The 19,982-nt window shown below is 32.7% G+C and overlaps 1 long non-coding RNA gene and 2 other non-coding genes across 16 annotated transcripts in view; 2 read left to right on the plus strand and 1 right to left on the minus strand.

Annotated features, from left to right (window-relative positions):
- Window positions 1–19,982, minus strand: part of LOC127120074 (uncharacterized) — a 124,135-nt gene that overhangs the window by 70,251 nt on the left and 33,902 nt on the right. For 6 of the 14 annotated variants that reach the window (XR_007803068.1, XR_007803062.1, XR_007803067.1 and 3 more), the window contains exon 3: window positions 11,523–11,762. The exons of 4 other annotated variants lie outside the window; for them this stretch is intronic. This is a non-coding gene — a long non-coding RNA (uncharacterized LOC127120074). Of the gene's footprint in view, window positions 1–10,518; window positions 11,763–19,982 lie in introns of those variants that run through there. 4 more of the 14 variants (XR_007803064.1, XR_007803055.1, XR_007803065.1 and 1 more) reach the window with 4 other exon arrangements.
- LOC127124158 (U1 spliceosomal RNA) lies at window positions 11,515–11,675 on the plus strand. Its single transcript, XR_007803785.1, has one exon. It is a non-coding gene; the product is annotated as a U1 spliceosomal RNA (small nuclear RNA).
- Window positions 12,294–12,443, plus strand: LOC127124346 (U4 spliceosomal RNA). Its single transcript, XR_007803893.1, has one exon. It is a non-coding gene; the product is annotated as a U4 spliceosomal RNA (small nuclear RNA).

Below are 19,982 nucleotides of genomic sequence, written 5' to 3' on the forward strand. Positions count from 1 at the left end.
AAAAAAATGGCTCACACATTGATTCCCATTTTGGTTACATGACATACCAAGATTATATTTTATTCTTTATATCATAACTAAATATAATTTTCTTTTGCTTTAATATACACCCAAACTAGAACACAGTGAAATCTTCCAATTATGTAAGGACTTGAGACGGAAGAATGTTGAAACTTGCTTCGACATAAAAGTAAGTTATACTTAATCTTTTCTTTTATGCTTTTACTAGCGTTCAGACGGGCACTTCGATGCCCGTTTGTCCGCTTTTTTTATTGCGCTAACGTGTGTATACCTTTTATGATGTTTTTCACATATGTCCTATTAAAAAAACATTACTTGGACACATTTATTAAAAATAAAATTAATATGATAAATATTCACTTTCAACATGTTTTAGTAAATTATTATTTAAATTTGAGTAATCAACATTAAAAAAGGTGAAACATAATAATCTCCCTCTCTCTCTCTCTCTCTCTCTCTCTCTCTCTCTCTTATATTTAAGTAATAATATTCACTTTCAACATGTTTTAGTAAATTAATATTTAAATTTGAGTAATCAACATTAAAAAATGTGAAACATAATACTCTCTCTCACTCTCTCTCTCTCTCTCTCTCTCTCTCTCTCTCTCTTATATTTAAGTAATAATTTACTAAAACATATTGAAAATGAATATTTATCATCTTAATTTTATTTTTAATAAATGTGTCAAGTAATATTGGACTGGATGATACTGGTATTTGAAAAGGATTGTAAGGAATCTTTAAAGTAGCCATGTGATCTTCATCATAAACCTTCTCCACCACAAAAGTCCCTTGGTTAATCAATTGTTGAATACCCCATCTCAACTCTTCATACTTTTGAGGGTTCAACAAACATTGTTCGCAATCAGGCGGGCAACCCAGAAACACATCATTCAACAATAACTTCTCTTTAACCAAAGTCAAGGAGGTCTTCATCTCATCAACTCTTTACACCAAGCTACGTTCTCCAGACTCTTCCAACATACTCACATAATGGCTGACATGAGGAGGCATATGATTGTCATTGACATTAGGACCATTATGTGTGAACAAAATAACCTTAGAACTAATTAGATCATGTATCTTGTGCTTCATAGCTTTGCAGTTTTCAATAGTGTGCCCGGGAGCACCAGAGTGGAATCCACATCTTGCATTGGCATCGTAACTAGGAGGAAGAATGGTTGGAGGAGGTACCAATTCCCTCAGTTAGATCAATGAGCCTCAGAGTAGATGAGCAAGTAATTGACTATATGGCATATGGATAAGATCAAATTTTATTTCAAGCTTTCTCTGCCTTTGTTGGTTTGGCTGATAGTAGTTCTGACATTGAGGAGCATATGTTTGTTGATACTACATATGTGGGTGATATGGCATAGGTTGTTGTCCAACAGGAATCACAAAAACTTGTTGCTGATACGGACTAGGAGTCACCTCTGCAACCAGATAATAAGGCACCATATAAGCGTTGCCCTTTTCTTTAGAGGTTGAGGCAGCATTCGCCTCCCCTTCTTTCTTTTTAGTGAACCCAGCATAAGGCTTCTTTGCCCCATTTGACACAACAACATGAATTTGAATTTTCCCACTTTTGAAACAATTCTCAATTCTTTCACCAGCGACTACCAAATCATAAAACCCCAAAGATGAACTCCCCACCATTCTGTCCAAATAAGGCCCTTGAAGGGTACTCATAAACATGTCTACCAGTTATCTCTCCAAAAGAGGAGGTTGAACTCTGGCATCCAGATCTCTCCACCGTTAGGCATATTCTTTGAATGATTCCTCTAACTTCTGAGTAAGACTCTAAAGGCAAGTCTTGCTTGGAGCCATAGTTGTATTGTACTGATAATGTTTCAGGAAGGCTTCAGTTAGCTCCCTCTAAATGCGTATTTGCGTACGTTCCAACTGCATATACCATTCGAGGGAAGCCCCATTAAGGCTGTCTTAGAAAAATGAATTAATAACTTTTCACCGTCAGATTGCGTGGCCATCTTTTTGCAATAAGATCGAACGTGGGTCATTGGGCAGCTGACCCCCTTGTATTTCTCAAAATCTGGGATCTTGAATTTGGCAGGAATCTTCACATCGGGTACCAAACACATATCTGCAGCATCCAAACCGAAGGCACCAAAACCTTTAGTAGCTTTCATTTTCTCTTCTAGAACACATAACTTCTTCTCCACTTTAGCAGGTGAGGACCCATAGGCATCATTGACTGAATCATCTTTAGGAATGAAAAAGGCATCTTGATGATCATCTATCTCAGTGTGGGCTCCCCCATGGATAGGGATGTTGAAAGTATGACAAACATTCTGGTTAAAGGGACCACCCTCGGGAGGTGGTTGAGTTACAACTAGAGCATTGTTACCCCCCAATGGATTCATTGGAATTGTCACAACAAGATTATTATAATCGACTCTCAGATTATCTTGACGGATCTCTTCCTGGCCCCTGGCTATAACTTGCATTGCTTCCATCAGCTGACACATTTAGATCCTCATAGTAATCATATCCTCCCTTATAGTAGCTTGATTTCCTTCCAATTAATCCATGATTATCTTCTAATTAGTGTTGGTGTTGTACGGATGCCGGAAAGTCAGCTTGACGACAGTAGTTCTTCTGACTGAAGGCCAAATAACAATGAGTTCATTGGTCTTGTCTTTATTAAATGCAAAATGATGCGTGAATGATGATGATGCATGCAAAAAGTTTTATTATTATTATTATTTTATGATTTCTAAGGAATCACATGACTTATCTATTATTACGAGTAATCATAGAGCATAAAAAAAAGATAGAAGATAGTGCCCAAATAAAGGGAAATACTCATTTTATTCGATATGGAAGAATAAATAATACAAATACAACTCAACAGTCTGCTAAATGATCTACAACGTGATCAACCTGAAACCTCTCAAATACAACTCTACAGACAAAAATAAAATGAAATACAACCAATGGAGTGTTGTAAGGAAACATAACATCATAGGCCTCCTTCAACAGCTCGAGTATATCTTCAAGTGAGTGAACAACAAACTGAGCTAGACGTGCATGTCTGCCATTCTAGTATTGTGCATCATTGATAAGGTTATGCAACAATGTATGATTAGGCCCATTCAACAAATCTTCCAGGAAGGATTCCTTCTGATCCAAAAGAACTTGAAGATGACGGTTGTGTCTCTCCCAATGAGTGACCTCTTGGTTGAGAATGTTGGTATCTTCAATATTCTTGTGTGCGTGACTCTTCAACTCTCGGATTTCTTCAAACCTCTTGCCAAATTCATTCTGACATTGAGAAAGAGAAACTTCTAGCTACTTGACACGACCCTGTTCTTCTTTCAACTCTTTCTTGCAACTATCCAATCGGTCTTGAAGCTTTCTGAGCCGATTTTTGCAGTTTATCTCTATCTTGTTGGCTTTGTACTGAGCTTCGGCAAGTTGCTTCTTCTTGGCATAAAGGTTGTCATAAGTTCCCTTAAAAGCTTCACTTACTTTCCTCATCTTGTATTGTTCTTCTTGAACCTTATTAGTTGCCTTGAGTGCTCGTTCCCTCTTCTAATTAAGGTTGAGCTTCAAGTTTTCCCTATCCAAAGTGAGTTTACCAATGTTAGATTAGAGATCATCATTCTCCTTTTCCAACACCTTGATAACCTCCTTGAATTTTTCAATCTCGGAGATAGGAACAACAACAAGCTCAACAGGTTTGATGTTCATAGAAGGCTCAGGTAGAAATGGAAACAAAACTTCTTTGACCCTCTCCTTGACCCACTGTGTGTAGGCTTCCTTTGCTATACAATTATTCTTTCCCAGTTCAGCCTTTCCTTGGCGGCAAATCTCTCCCTAAGCTCAAATAATCCTTTTCTGAAACTCTACATTGTCAACCCCTTCACACAAGACAAAATCCTCCAACTGCTCGGAGTTTGCTTTATCTAACATCGGGTAGCTCAACTGTTGCAATGCCAATCTTGGATTGTAGTTAATTCCACCTTTTGTACCTAAGAGAGGCACATTAGGGAAAATACCACAATTAATAATGATCTTGACATCGTCATAACTTTGAGAGTACCATGAGATATCTTCAGTTATCAAAGACATGAATGATCCTCTAAGACCATTTAAGATTGCCCTTATTGTCAACAAAAGGACCATTGCTTGGTAGATGAGACATGAACCATCTCTACAACATAGGAACACATCACACAATGGTTCCCTTCTTCTTCTTCTGATTCCTCGCATGAATGGAATAGTAAGTATCAGCAAGAAAAGTCGGAACATGATTCTTGGTCATAAAGATGTGAATAGAGGTCAAATCCACAAAATCTTCCATGTTAGGGAACAATACAATCCCATATACGAGCAAGGCAAGAATATCATTGAAAGCACTCCAACTTCTAGCATCAGCAAAGGTAGTGGTCTGTCTACCAGAAACTTCAGAGTAAAACCATGAGTTTCACCCTTGAGTTTGAGGTTTAGTTCCACTTATTTCTTCTCCAAATGAATGACTTTAGCTAGATGATGATACTTAAGAAACTCCATTGTACTGACAAAAGGAACATGATTCTGAATTTCAACCCTCAAGATATGTGAATATTCCTCCTGAGTTGGAGCCAACTGATAATTTTGGAAAGTAAAGCACCTCAACAGAGAGTCATAGAACTATGTAAGAGTATGAAGGGTTGTTGTATTAACTTCTGTGTTGAGAATATCCAGGAGATTACCATAGTGATAAAATTGTAGTATTATTATAGATTAAAAATAAACAATATATTTTTCTATATAAAAATAATAATATATCAAACGACTTAAAATAACATGTTATATTTTTCACAAAAATTTAATAATAAATAAAATGAGCATATAATAAATATTTAAATACTGAACTATAAAATATTAATATATCAAAATTTATGTTTAAAAAGAAAATAAGATTAAAAATATTGTTAAGGGATAGAATAATTAACTTCAAAATATTACAAGGCTATTTTATAAATTATCACGAGAGAATTGGTGTTAAGAAGTGAATAGAAATATGATGTTGTAGGAATAATGTTGCTTTAACTATAAATATATTATATAATTTCGATTCCAAAAATTAACAACTAAACATCATTAACCGAGTGGAAGGAAACTATTTTTATTTGCTATAGGGTACGAGTTCAATCCCCAATATAATTTATTTACTTAGATGGAGTCAATAGGTGTTCACTAATGATAACGAAAATATGTGTGTTGGTGTATAAAATGCTGACAACTGAGCATAAATTGTGTTTGATAAAGTCTCACATTATAGGTTTTAAAAGTACGGAGCATAAGATATAAAAGTAAAGTGTATGACACAATATAATTTATTTACTTGGATGGAGTCGATAGGTGTTTACAAAAGGGTGCGAGTAGAAGAAGGTCCACCTAAGTGGTAGACCCTACATCATAATTCGTTGCAATAACTATTGTGCATCATAAATTTCAAAATTTTGGTTTTCTAGTATCAAAATTTTTTAATAACAGTTTTGTATTCTCCACTTAGAACACGTGGATGGTTTGTAAAAAATATAACTTAACTTGATATTAATGATGACTATAATCAATATTTTTTTCACATAGGTATGTTTGGAGTGGGAAACTCGTAGACTACTTTGTTTTCAAGGTCTTTGGAGTTTTGGCGTTTGCATGTATCAAGTAAGACAAGTTTGATGTTAAGGTTGTGAAATGTATTTATATTGGTTATTCTAAAGGTATGAAGGGCGAGGAAACTTTGTCATACTATATTCTTTTAAAAGTTTATTATTAGTATTTCAATTATATGTTTAGCAAACATTGAATGAAACATAACAAAAATATGACAAGATTCAAAGTATTGTGAAAAGACTGAATCAAGTCAAAATCACTCTAGTAAAAAAAGTTATACAATGTTTACATGGTGAGAGTTATAGTGACATACTAGAGCGAGTGTGGCGCACAAAAGTGGAGAAAATATTTTAAAGAAATAAGGAAAATGACATTAAACGTGGCACACATGATATTATGCGCAAAGTGATTTGATGAAGCAATCAACATTGAGAGCTAATAGGAAAATGGACAATGCCAAGCACATTAACACGGCGCATTATGAGAATCTACCAGAGGTCGCATAAGTAAAAACAAGATAACGCAATACACCTAATGCTTGGTGCAACATATTTGTGTAATTTAGTTGTTTAACAATGTGCATTATGTTGGTCATATATAGAGTTTCTTAATTCTAATCAAAGTGAAACCAATGGTTGGTTATATATTTTCTTTGATTCTAATGATAATGAAAAATATGTGTATTGGTGTATAAAATGGTGACAACTGAGCATAAATTGTATTTGATAAAGTCTCACATTATAAGTTTTAAAAGTATGGAGCATAAGATAGAAAAGTAAAGTGTATGACACAATATAATTTATTTACTTGGATGGAGTCGATAGGTGTTCACAAAAGGGTGCGAGTAGAAGAAGGTCCACCTAAGTGGTAGATCCTACATCATAATTCGTTGCAATAACTATTGTGAAACCAATGGTTGGTTATATATTTTATTTGATTCTAATGATAATGAAAAATATGTGTATTGGTGTATAAAATGGTGACAACTGAGCATAAATTGTGTTTGATAAAGTCTCACATTATAAGTTTTAAAAGTGTGGAGCATAAGATATAAAAGTAAAGTGTATGACACAATATAATTTATTTACTTGGATGGATTCGATAGGTGTTCACAAAAGGGTGCGAGTAGAAGAAGGTCCACCTAAGTGGTAGACCCTACATCATAATTCGTTGCAATAACTATTGTGCATCATAAATTTCAAAAATTTGGTTTTCTAGTATCAGAAAATTTTAATAACAGTTTTGTATTCTCCACTTAGAACACGTGGATGGTTTGTAAAAAGTATAACTTAACTTGATATATAATCAATATTTTTTTCACATAGGTATGTTTGGAGTGGGAAACTCGTAGACTACTTAGTTTTCAAGGTCTTTGGAGTTTTGGCATTTGCATGTATCAAGTAAGACAAGTTTGAGGTTAAGGTTGTGTAGTGTATTTATATTATTTATTCTAAAGGTATGAAGGGCGAGGAAACTTTGTCATACTATATTTTTTTAAAGTTTATTATTAGTATTTCAATTATATGTTTAGCAAACATTGCATGAAACATAACAAAAATATGACAAGATTCAAAGTATTGTGAAAAGACTGAATCAAGTCAAAATCACTCTAGTAAAAAAAGTTATACAATGTTTACATGGTGAGAGTTATAGTGACATACTAGAGCGAGTGGGGCGCACAAAAGTGGAGAAAATATTTTAAAGAAATAAGGAAAATGACATTAAATGTGGCACACATGATATTATGCGCAAAGTGATTTGATGAAGCAATCAACATTGAGAGCTAATGGGAAAATGGACAATGCCAAGCACATTAACACAACGCGTTACGAGAATCTAACAGAGGTCGCATAAGTAAAAACAAGATAACACAATACACCTAATGCTTGGTGCAACATATTTGTGTGATATGGTTGTTTAACAATGTGCATTATGTTGATCATATATAGAGTTTCTTAATTCTAATCGAAGTGAAACCAATGGTTGGTTATATATTTTATTTGATTCTAATGATAATGAAAAATATGTGTATTGGTGTATAAAATGGTGACAACTGAGCATAAATTATGTTTGATAAAGTCTCACATTATAAGTTTTAAAAGTATGGAGCATAAGATATAAAAGTAAAGTGTATGAAACATTATAATTTATTTACTTAGATGGAGTCAATAGGTGTTCACGAAAGGGTGCGAGTAGAAGAAGGTCCACCTAAGTGGTAGACCCTACATCATAATTTGTTGGAATAACATTTGTGCATCATAAATTTCAAAATTTTGGTTTTCTAGTATCAGAAAATTTTAATAATAGTTTTGTATTCTCCACTTAGAACACGTGGATGGTTTGTAAAAAGTATAACTTAACTTGATATTAATGATGAATATAATCAAATTTTTTTCACATAGGTATGTTTGGAGTGCGAAACTCGTTGACTACTTTATTTTCAAGGTCTTTGGAGTTTTGGTGTTTGCATGTATTAAGTAAGACAAGTTTGATGTTAAGGTTGTGAAGTGTGTCTTTATTGGTTATTCTAAAGGTATGAAGGGCGAGGAAACTCTGTCATACTATATTTTCTTAAAAGTTTATTATTAGTATTTCAATTATATGTTTAGCAAACATTGCATGAAACATAGCAAAAAATGACAAGATTCAAAGTATTGTGAAAAGACTGAATCAAGTTAAAATCACTCTAGTAAAAAAAGTTATACAATGTTTACATGGTAAGAGTTATAGTGACATACTAGAGCGAGTGTGGCGCACAAAAGTGGAGAAAATATTTTAAAGAAATAAGGAAAATGACATTAAACGTGGAACACATAATACTATGCACAAAATGAGTTGATGAAGCAATCATCATTGAGAGCTAATAGGAAAAATGGACAATGCCAAACACATTAACACGACGCGTTACGAAAATCTGACAGAGGTCGGACAAGTAAAACAAGATAACACAACATACCTAATGCTTGGTGCAACATATTTGTTTGATTTATATGTTTAACAAGTGTGCATTATGTTGATCATATATAGAGTTTCTTAATTCTAATCGAAGTGAAACCAATGGAAAATGAAAGCTACCGTACATAGTTATAATTTTCATGATGAAGTTGAAGTATAACTCTGATTGTAAAAGGACGAAAAAAACAACAAATAAACTATGACAATGTTACATGCAATGCAATGGAAATTTTGCTTGTTCTTAATATTGTTTCAACCCTAAAAGCTCATTATTAACACCTATTTAATAAGAAGCAAGACAAAGGTTTAAGGGTTCTATTTTTGGTTGCACACTAGGGTTCCCAAATTTCAGCAAAGAAAGACTATTTCGAGGCGAGAGTGTGAAGGTTGATGATCCATAATCATTGAATTCATGCCTGTTGATTGGAATTTCATTTAATCTTTATTATTCCTCTATAATTATAATTGTTGACACCATAAATAGTTAAAATTCTTTATATTAATTCTGAAACTAATTATCATTCAATAAAAATTGTTTAAGACCTTCAATAAAGAGTATTTTAACAAGATAAATTCTATTTTTTCTTTTTGTATTTTTATTTATATTTAGCATGAATAATATGGATCATGAGATATATAACATGCTTGCCCAGATAGGATCAATAGTAATCATGAAGAAACATGACCTAGACAAATGACCTTCATTTCACTTTAGAGTATTGCTAGTTTAAGGTGTTCTCAAATAGAACCGCCATCATCATAATTTGTTGACGTGAGAGTTTGTGTCTGTGCAACCCCTCCAATTTAGTTTTTAATGTTTAGGTCTGCACATACATCTATTTTTATTAAAATCTTTTCTGTAAATGTGTATCAATATCATATGTGTTCATGTTGTCATCACATGTATAGTTTTGCACTATGCAAATTGAGTTTTCTACAAAATTGTTAAAAGGAAACAATGATTCTCGGATATTCTATCATGTATTGGAAGTTGGTAATGAGTTATGACCATATTGCTATAGAAATATTTTTTTAGGCTACAATCAAGTTTAAGTTTTGATTGTATAAAATAAGTTGATGTTGAAAATATGATACATTTGAAAAATGCTTAAGCCTGACAATAATAATAGGCCTTGAACATTAATTATGATTTGTGTAGAATAAAGTGTAGGCTGAACATCTAGGATACATGATGAGCGATACTAAGGTTATTATCTTATAAGTATACATGCTAGGTCCTTATTGCGGTCACATTGAATAAATTTATTTAAGATTTGCTCCATTGATAATTCTAAATATTGAAACACATGACTAGGCAAAGGAAGATCCAGCCTAATACTTCGATCTTTCTGAAGAACTGATTGTCATAACTTCAATAAATAAATGTGTTCTAGCATTATGTAATTTAGATTCTAATTTTATTGCTTAGGAAAATTATGCATAAATAAGTATCTTGAAGGATATTGGTAATCAAAGAAGATTACTTAATGAAAATTCTAAAGTTATAGCCAAATATTGCGCGTTACTGCACTGATGTATCATCCATTGAAAATAAGTATTTTGGAAGCTACTTTCTCAACCACTTAAGATTTTATAGCAAGTTTAATTAAAAGAAACTTATCATAATGGGCTCATGAGGCAAAATTAGACCAACTAAATACAAAAATGAATGAAATTAAAAAACCTCAATTCATCTCTATTTGTAAGATATTAAAAAATATATTTTCCTTAGCCAAATAAGATTAAATCCATATACTTAAAATAAGAAAAACTACCATTGAACGTTGAAAATGTTGAGGAGGTGGCTTAGCTACTTTGCTTAATAGATAACATTAAATTCATCTATGTAATTAAAAGAATTTATAACATTTACACAACATTTGAAACCCACAAAACATACATGCAATGCAACATCATCAATTTATTTCAAACATTTCTTAATCAATATGGAAACAAATATTTTTATGCTTCTTTCTCATTCATATGAAATCATTTCAAATTATTTTTCGAAATTATTTCTAACACAAAATGCATTTCTGCTACCATGCATCTGATTGTCTTTAAACCTAAATTTAAAAATAAATCTTCTACACATACCTTGCTTCTTTTACTTGCTTCTAAAAATAAATCCTCTACAATAACGAACAAAATCATCATTTAAACGATACAAACAAAATTTCTTTAACCTGCTTGTCCTTTTTTCAGATACATCACCAAACATGCAACCTTCACCGACTGTTTCGTCGTCAATTTGTAAATTCAAACCCATTACGGCTTCTTCCTTTCCTTAGAAACTTTTTGTTTACCATTTTTTCCACCTAATATCTTTTCATTTCCTTTCTTCCTCATTCTTCCAGCTTTGTTATATTACTTATTGTCAAACATTAATAATGCATATTTAGCATAAAAAACTTTAATTTCTAGAAAAGATGCAACTATTGAATAGTTGTAATGTGCACAAAAACAAATACTCATATTCAAGGAGCTAAAACTAAACAATGTACTATCTGATACAACATAAAAGATGGGAAAAGAGACAAATAAAATGCATAATCAACACATAAATAACATTCAACACCACTGCACCCTTCAACTCATGTAAGCCTTCAAGGTATCCATCCTCTAGGCATTCAAGGAGTTAGAGCTTAAATTTTGAAAAACAGAATTGTTCAAGAAAAACATAAAGAAAAATGAGATTAAGAAGCGAAAAAAAAATCATTAACTGCAATATTATTATATAAAGTTTTTCTATTTGCATTCTAATGGAGTTAGTGTAAAATTCTTCACATGTGATGCCAGCATATAAATACATACCGCTTTCAAAATATATGTTCACAATAAGTACCACATCGGAATTGTTAGAGTGAATAGTACAGAACATAAGGTATAAAGAACAAGTGTGTGATTCATTGTAACATACTTACCTGGATGGGGTCAATGGATGATCATCAAGGTCTATGGCCTAGTCAAGTGACCTCCATTGCACTTAGGAGGGGTGCTAGCCTAAGGTCTACCCAAGTGGTGGAGCCTACATCATAATTTGTTGCTGTGGGGGCCTGCGTTCGCGCGGCCCCCTCCCAATTGAAGTTACTAAATATTTGTTTCTGGCTTTGCAAAACTAACACGTTCAGACCTCTTTCTTTGTTTCTGAATTAGATGAAGATCTGCAAGAAAAACATAATAGGCATGCAAACATCATCAATATGGAAACAAATATATCTTTGTATTCATCTTAATTTTAAAGACACTTGTGCTGGCACTAATTCTATAAATATTATAACAGGCTTGTTTTATATATACTGTGTATATTTGTAGCAATGTTTCTTAAATAAATTTGACACTGATTTCTTAATATTTGTACTGAAGTCGTTAATAAAAAAATTCTATTTTAGTTTAATATTACAGTGTCTATTGCAGAAATTCAACCGATTTATTCATTTATGCTTTCACTTACAACTGTTTAGTACTAGTAAATGACAGATTATAGGTACTGAAATAAGGTTACTCTGATATGATTTTTATATACCCGTAATTTTTTATGTACCTTATCACCATACCTTTAATAACCAACTACCTATACTTTTTGTTTGAGTTTATTTATTTGACCGCAGATATTCTTAGTCCCACATTGCTTATGAGAGGAATTAGATGAGTTTAAAATTATATAAAGAGAAGTTTAATCTACATTCAATATCATCTTTGCGCTTGGGGCAATGACGCAGCTAGTGAGGTTCTAACCGAGGCGCGTCTATTGCTGGTTGAAAACTATTTCCAAACCCCCTCTTAGGCTTGAGGCAACTCAAGCCTTTGAGAATTTTTGGAAGGACTCCCTTAGGGGTAAAGTCCTACAATTTTAGCCTAAATTTTGAATATTGAAAAATTGGAATTCTCCCATCCCTTTACTATATCTAGCCCAGTTTTTGCTTGACCCAAAAGATAAATTGTTATGATGACATCATTCATCACAAAGAGAGGCTTCACTAAAATGAATTTCAACATATATATTGTTATGACTTATGATGACAGCATTGAGCTGAATGATTTTTCCATCTTTTATCTTAAGTAAGTCTCTCTACAGAATGTCTTGATCAAAATCTACCATGGCTAAAGCTTACAAAAGAATCTCGTTGAAGACAAAGAGGCTTTACCTTAGTGTGTAAAGACGCAGGTCAGCTGACCATTCATTCACCAAAAACAAATTCCAATGAAAGATGAAACAAAAAGTACTCTTTATTGCACAACAAGGTGATCAATTTAACTTTTTCAAACATAATGATTAAGCATACAGAGTATACAAACTGAACCACTGCCGAACATCTCAAGATCTCAAACGTATTATCCAATCACTGGATTTCACTTATAGTATAAAAAGTAACAAGTTCAGTGGGAAGGAGACAACCGATAGTGTTTAAAAAATAGTTAATCATCAAAAAATCAAAGGGGTCTAAGAGTCTCTTTTATTATTCCATTTGTCTAAAGTGGAAGCATCTGCTGAGTGATTTGATTATGATTTTCAAAGGCCAGCATAACAAATTCTTAATCTTGTTTTCTCACTTGTAAAGTGACAAGGAAACAGAAAGATTTACAGAAGGCATGAGATGAAAGGGTAAAAAGATTACAGAATTACAGAATTATTTGGTCCTGAGACTAGCCTGGTGCAAAATCTCTTGATTGATTTAAGAATTAGTCAGTGTAATTCTTTTATTTGGTTGTAAGAAGGTTTGTGGGGTATAACCTATAAAAAATTCACATCTCATATAGTGGAAACTCTCAAGAATAAATTCTTGGGGACAGGAGTACGCCAAATGATTAGGTTGAACATGTATAAATCGATGGTGCATTTCTCTATTTCTATATTTTTTTACATTTCAGTTATTTATTTTCTTTTGTTGTATTTTCATCTCTTCGTCTCTTTGAGTTTCTTTCTTTTATTTATTTTGATTTTTAAAAAAAAAAGTAATTTAAACATTTTTATATATCAAGATTTTTACAATTGAACATCGTTTTTTAGACCCACGCAATTCATGATCCCTTTTGTGTTTGGAGATACATGTCCAACAAATATAGCTTTAATGACCTATGGTGTTGGTGAAAACAAAGAATAGTCATTTGTGTACAAAGAATGAACCTATTATTAAAGTTCACACTCCATAAGCACCAATCTATGTGGTATGTTCATGTTGCTTAAAAAATAGGGCATGATACACACATATTGATCAATGTTAAAAACTTGTAAGTTTCAAACATTGATGGACAAGAAACCCTATAGGACTAACACTAAAGGATCCAAGAAGATCTGGATACCTAAAGACAAAATAATTGGTGTTCCATACTTTCTTAATAGGATTATGAAACCATTCATGGTACCTAGTGAAGTTGCATGTCCTAATACATTCAGGGGAGAATCCCAATACATTTTTGTTATTTAATCTCAGAAATTAGGATGCACAATTGTTTTCTTTCTTAAAATAATAATTCATTTTCATAACATGCATGTGCTTTTCTTATCAAAAAAATCTGAAATGTATCCTCTCTACTTTTTCCAATCTAATGTCTTTCATCATAGCATGCAGTTTCTTTGTTTTTGCCAATTGCATTTTTCTGTTGAGAAACCGTACATCCAGTGGAAAGTGAGAAGTGAGTGAGAAGAAAATCAAGAGAGAGGAAGTCAAGGGGATGTAGTTTGAGAAACTGCATTTACAGTTATACACAAAAAGACTAAAGACCAACTTGTAATAACAATTATTTGGTAAGGATAAGAATGGTAAAATAAAAGGTGGTTATCAAATACAAAGGTAATTATCAAATTCAAAAAAATAAACTAGTTAATTATAAATAGAAGTCGAGGGCAATTAAGAAATGAAAATAAGCCACTCCAAAATCCCCTATCTCCTTTATAAATAGTTATAGATGTTATTAGATATCAATTGGGTAATACTTATAGTTGTATCCCCTTTTATATATAGTTATAGATGTTAGACAAATGGGTCATACTTATTCTCACTATTCTTATGCAATAATTTAGATAGGAGACTTTGAAGATAAATGGAACACATGGAAGGATGAACAAACAATTTCATCCATAGGCAAACTCGACAATAAGGTGTATTTATATTTTTCGCAATACGTATAAAAAACCGTTTCTTGCATTTTCACCACTCTTTCAATAATATTTTTATCATCCTTATTGAAACAGGTCAAACGTCTAAAAATTTACTATGTCGGTTGGAGCTCCACAGCGATATTAGATAAAACACAACTTTGGAAAATGGTGAAAAGAGAAATAATATCTCAAAGGATGGAGAAATTTTTATTTTATTCATTTATGAATATTTTTACTATAATATTTTTGAATGCATGAATTTAACTTCTATTAGTGGTTTATGTAAATAAAACCATAATTATTTACTAAGTCCATTGTTTTCCTTTTTTACCAGAAATCCAGGTAATTCAGAAATAAGTCATAGTTGTTGTTCTACCAAATATAGACTAAAACAAAGTATCTCCATTCTCCAGGTATACATTTATTTGTGTCACAATAGACCATATTGTATTCAAACAAGTCAAATTTTTGAATGTATTTCTTTGATGATATGACATTTCGTCATGTATTTATAGTTTTTTAAATCTCAAGAGCGCATTGACAAAGGGATGTATGAAGAATTGATTCGAATCTTTACAAGGTAAAAAAAACTATATTACACTACTTACTATTAATTTTACTATCTTTTTATCTAAAAAAAATTCTAATTTAAGAGTCTTATATTTTTTCTTTACTATAAAAAACATTGCAGGAAAAAGAAAATACTTCGAATACAGATTTCATGTTCAACATTCCTCTTAAAGAACGCCATTGATTACATAATATCAATAATACTTTGCATGTTTCAATATAATTTTGAATATCTTTGTTTACTATTTTCAAAGTGTAATAATATTATTTTTAATGCGACGTACAATAGAAACCTCATAAAAAGAAAAACAGACATTTATTTTTCTCTGTTGTGCGCGTTAAAAAATGCGGGCAGACGGACACGGGAATGCCTGTCTGAACGCTAGTATATATAAAGGGAATAGGCGAAAATGGGTTAGCATTTTTTCTTCCTATTTTATCCTTTGTCAATTGTTACAATTACTATCAATTATTAAAATTAAAAAAAATACAAAAAAAAAATTAGTTACCAAATAAAAAATAATACAAAACGGTTGCCAAATGTTATTGTGAATTACAGTTTTACTAAATGGTAACTGCATACCACAACAAGACATCGTATATCATAAATTCATAATTCATAAAAAGTATAATAGTAAATAGAAAAAATCAAAGACAATAAGGGAGGGACAGACAAAGTATAATGGTATTTTTTCTTTCTTTTTTTTCTCTCCAATTTTTGTCACTATTTTCTTTTTGAATTATTTCTTTAACAATTTGTTTGCATGAATTTGTCTGATAAATTACTGCTTTTATTTTGATAACTTATAACGCGCATAATTAATTTTATTTAGTTTATGATATGTAGTGATTGAAGAAGAAAATTTATGTCAAATCATTTTCTGATGATATATCAGTTTTCGATCAATTGTTTCTGCAGCGGATTCAGTATAGTTCCCAATTGCCAGTCATTGAAGAACAAAATTTATGTCAGATCATCTTTTGATGATATATCGGTTTTCGATCAATTGTTTATGTAGAGGAATCGGTATAGTTCTCGGATTACATTATTTTGATATCTTCGGCTTGAAGATTACATGTACATACATTTTGTTTTACTCTTTACATCATTGTTTGATGTTTTTCCGCCATTATAGATCATGTTTCAATACTTTGTACATATTTCAATTCTCCATACAATTTGAACAATGTATGAAAAGAATATTGCATCGCATTTGTACGTTGTTTGTTACATCAATAGAATTTACTATTTTGGAAAATTGCGATGATGCTTTCTTTGATATGATATGGTTCTTCATTGCTCATCGGTTTTTATTACTTGCGACTGAAAATGAGAATGTATTCAAGTAGTACTGACTCAATTTCTCACACCATTTTACATTTCAATGCTTAGTTAATATGAAATATTTTTATTTATTTTTCCAACATGTTTCTTTTTATTGATTATCCATTTTTAATTTATTTTGCATAATTTCCTCTTCGTATTTTTCATTTTTTTAGTTTAGATTTATATTTTTAACATATATTTTACAAATATCATTTTTGGAGTAACTTTTTTTAAAAAGATATATTTATTTTTAAGCAAATCTATATTTACTACTATTTTTCAACATAATTAATGAAATTATGTTGCTTATAAATTACATACGTGTTTGGCAAATACATTAATAAAATGGAAAATAATACTCGTCAAATATCAAGTCAACAACAAAGTGCAAGAAAGGCTGAAAATGAAAGGAAGAGGAGACAAAATATGAGCAACGAGCAAAGAGAACACCATTTGTCGAGACGACGTGAAAATTATAGGCGGCGGAAAGAGTAAGAGAAACAAGCTCAAACATCTCGCACTATAAACAGTCAGTCGAGAGTTCCATTTCAAAATTTTACAAATATGACTTTTCCAAGATCACATTTTCAAGGAACTCATGACAGTGAAGCCGACCCAAGTAGAATTACACATATTAATGATGTTACACTTGGTTGGTGAAAATCAATATAGACATTATATATTACATTGTATAATTTTCTTTATTCGTCATATCTCATTTTATATATTTAAACCTGTAACACCCTTCTAAATACCCCAAATTATTATAATTAAAATACACATATATTCATCAGAGTAATTATGCCCCGAAGGGTGTCACACAATCATTTCACTTCATTTATCAAAATATCCTGTCATGCTCATTTATTTAAATCAAAATAAGATTCTTTTGCATAATTCGCAGCGGAATAATTCAACTCAATGTAAAACATGTAACACAATACATGTAAATCATTCAACAACCAATATCAATTTAATTAAAACATCCCCTCCCCGATGTTACATCTATCAGAGCATGACCCATAAGAAACTACTCTAGACTCCAAGCATAAGCTTCTACTCAACTCATTTCTCGTTACCTGAAAAATAGGCGTAAGGGTGAGTTCCTCAATCAATATAATAAGCATTATAGAACAACATGTAATGCCAAGTAATTAACACATTAATTCACCCTAATTAGACTACGCATTCAGCAACAGTAATATCCATTCAAACATCATACTCAACAGTACAATTCTCCATCATATTCAATCATTAACAACACAACACACAACACACATATGATACTGGAATACATCCAATCATATCATATGCCACACATTCATTATGCAATGAGACTCTATGCATGCGGTACCGACTATTTGTGAACATATAGTTCAACCTCACCGTCCAAATCCAGGCACGGCTACCAAGCTCACTAGTCCCACTCATTTGAGACATAGTGACTCACTCACTAATTCCTCACCATGGGAATTAGCTACCACCCCAAATGGGCCATGAAATGCACGCTACTCACCTAGCATGCAAACAATCAACAACAGTCCAAAAATGACTAAACTCACTAATTCCTCACCATGGGAATTAGCTACCACCCGAAGGCCACAATATGCATGCTAATCACCTAGCAATGCAACATCAACAATAATCAAGAATAGACACATGCTCACACTCTAAGCCATAATACAGTCTATTCACAAATGTATACATTCACATCATCACGTATACCATCACACATCATCAACATAATTAATCACAAAGCATATCATGTCATGCCACAAAAGCAAACACAGCATTAGCACACTCTACTAATACCTATGCCACTCAAAACAACGGGAAATGATCCCTATCACATCATATCTCAGCTAAGTCGCATCACTCAGCCTAAACAACCACAAACTGCACAACAGTAGCACAGCAAAACACAATTCTGCCCATACGCGTATTGCCTCTTCCATACGCGTATTGCCCAAAACTGGCCAATCCCATACGCGTAATGCCCACTCTCATACGCGTATTGCGCATTTCCTCGCCCAACTCATACGCGTATCACCTGTCTCATACGCGTATGCTACGCGTAACAATCTCCCATTACGCGTACCAACAGAGACCAGTTTACGTTCAAAATATCATCTTTTTCACCCATACGCGTAAGGCTTCCCCCATACGCGTACCAGCCATCTCATACGCGTATTGCCTAGTGCCATACGCGTATGACCAGAAACCAGAACTCTCAGATCTGCTATGGCTTTCTCTGTTACGAAACCTATCCGATCTAACCTTCCACAGTCCAAATTACACAAAATAATCGTCCATATCATCTACACGAATCATATCCTATTCATCTTCACAAATCCTAACATTATCCCTTCTAATTCCTACGAATTCTTTTCAATTATCATCCAATTTCATTCATCCAATATTTCACAAATTCATCATGCATCAATCTAATCAGAGGTACAACCAATGGTTATCACTACCCAGTACATATTATCATATAATACCCTTTAATCGATGATAAACCCCCCTTACCTGAGTTAATCCGGCAGCCTCCGAGCTCCAGCCTTTTCCTTCCTTCAACCTTCGTTCTCTAGCTTTTTGGCCCTTTTCCCTTTCTGCCTCTTTTCCCTTTTCACGTGAAAAATAACTCTTTTACCAAAAAAATGGGATTTTTCTCAATTCCAACTTATATACTCCAATAATAAAACCCAATAATATTATCCCAATAATAATATTAATAATCCAATAATTTTCTAATTATTTAATTAATTAATAATAAAATATTAACTTAATTTAAACAATTATCTTAATTTCATCGGGGTGTTACAACTCTCCCCCACTAAAAGAGTTTTCGTCCTCGAAAACATACCTCAAGCGAACAACTCTGGGTAAGACTCCTTCATCTTACTCTCCAGTTCCCAAGTCACATTGCCACCTGCTGGTCCTCCCCAAGCTACCTTCACCAAGGCGATCTCTTTACCCCGCAACTGCTTCAACTCTCGATCCTCGATCCTCATAGGTGATGTTCAACAGTCAGGTTATCTCTCACCTGCACATCATCTACTTGGACTACATGCGACGGATCATGAATGTACCTCCTCAACTGAGACACATGAAAAACCTCATGCAAATTCGCAAGCGACGGCGGTAAAGCGATACGATAGGCTACCTCTCCTATCCTCTCCAAAATCTGATAAGGACCAATAAATCGAGGTGTCAACTTCTTCGACTTCAAAGCTCGACCAACACCAGTTATCGGAGTAACACGAAGAAACACATGATCTCCCTCTTGGAACTCAAGTGACTTCCTCCTCTTATCATGATAACTCTTCTGACGACTCTGAGCAATTCTCATCTTATCCTGAATCATCTTAATCTTTTCTGTAG

Source organism: Lathyrus oleraceus, chromosome 2 (assembly GCF_024323335.1).
Source record: "Lathyrus oleraceus cultivar Zhongwan6 chromosome 2, CAAS_Psat_ZW6_1.0, whole genome shotgun sequence".
Lineage (NCBI taxonomy): Eukaryota > Viridiplantae > Streptophyta > Magnoliopsida > Fabales > Fabaceae > Lathyrus > Lathyrus oleraceus.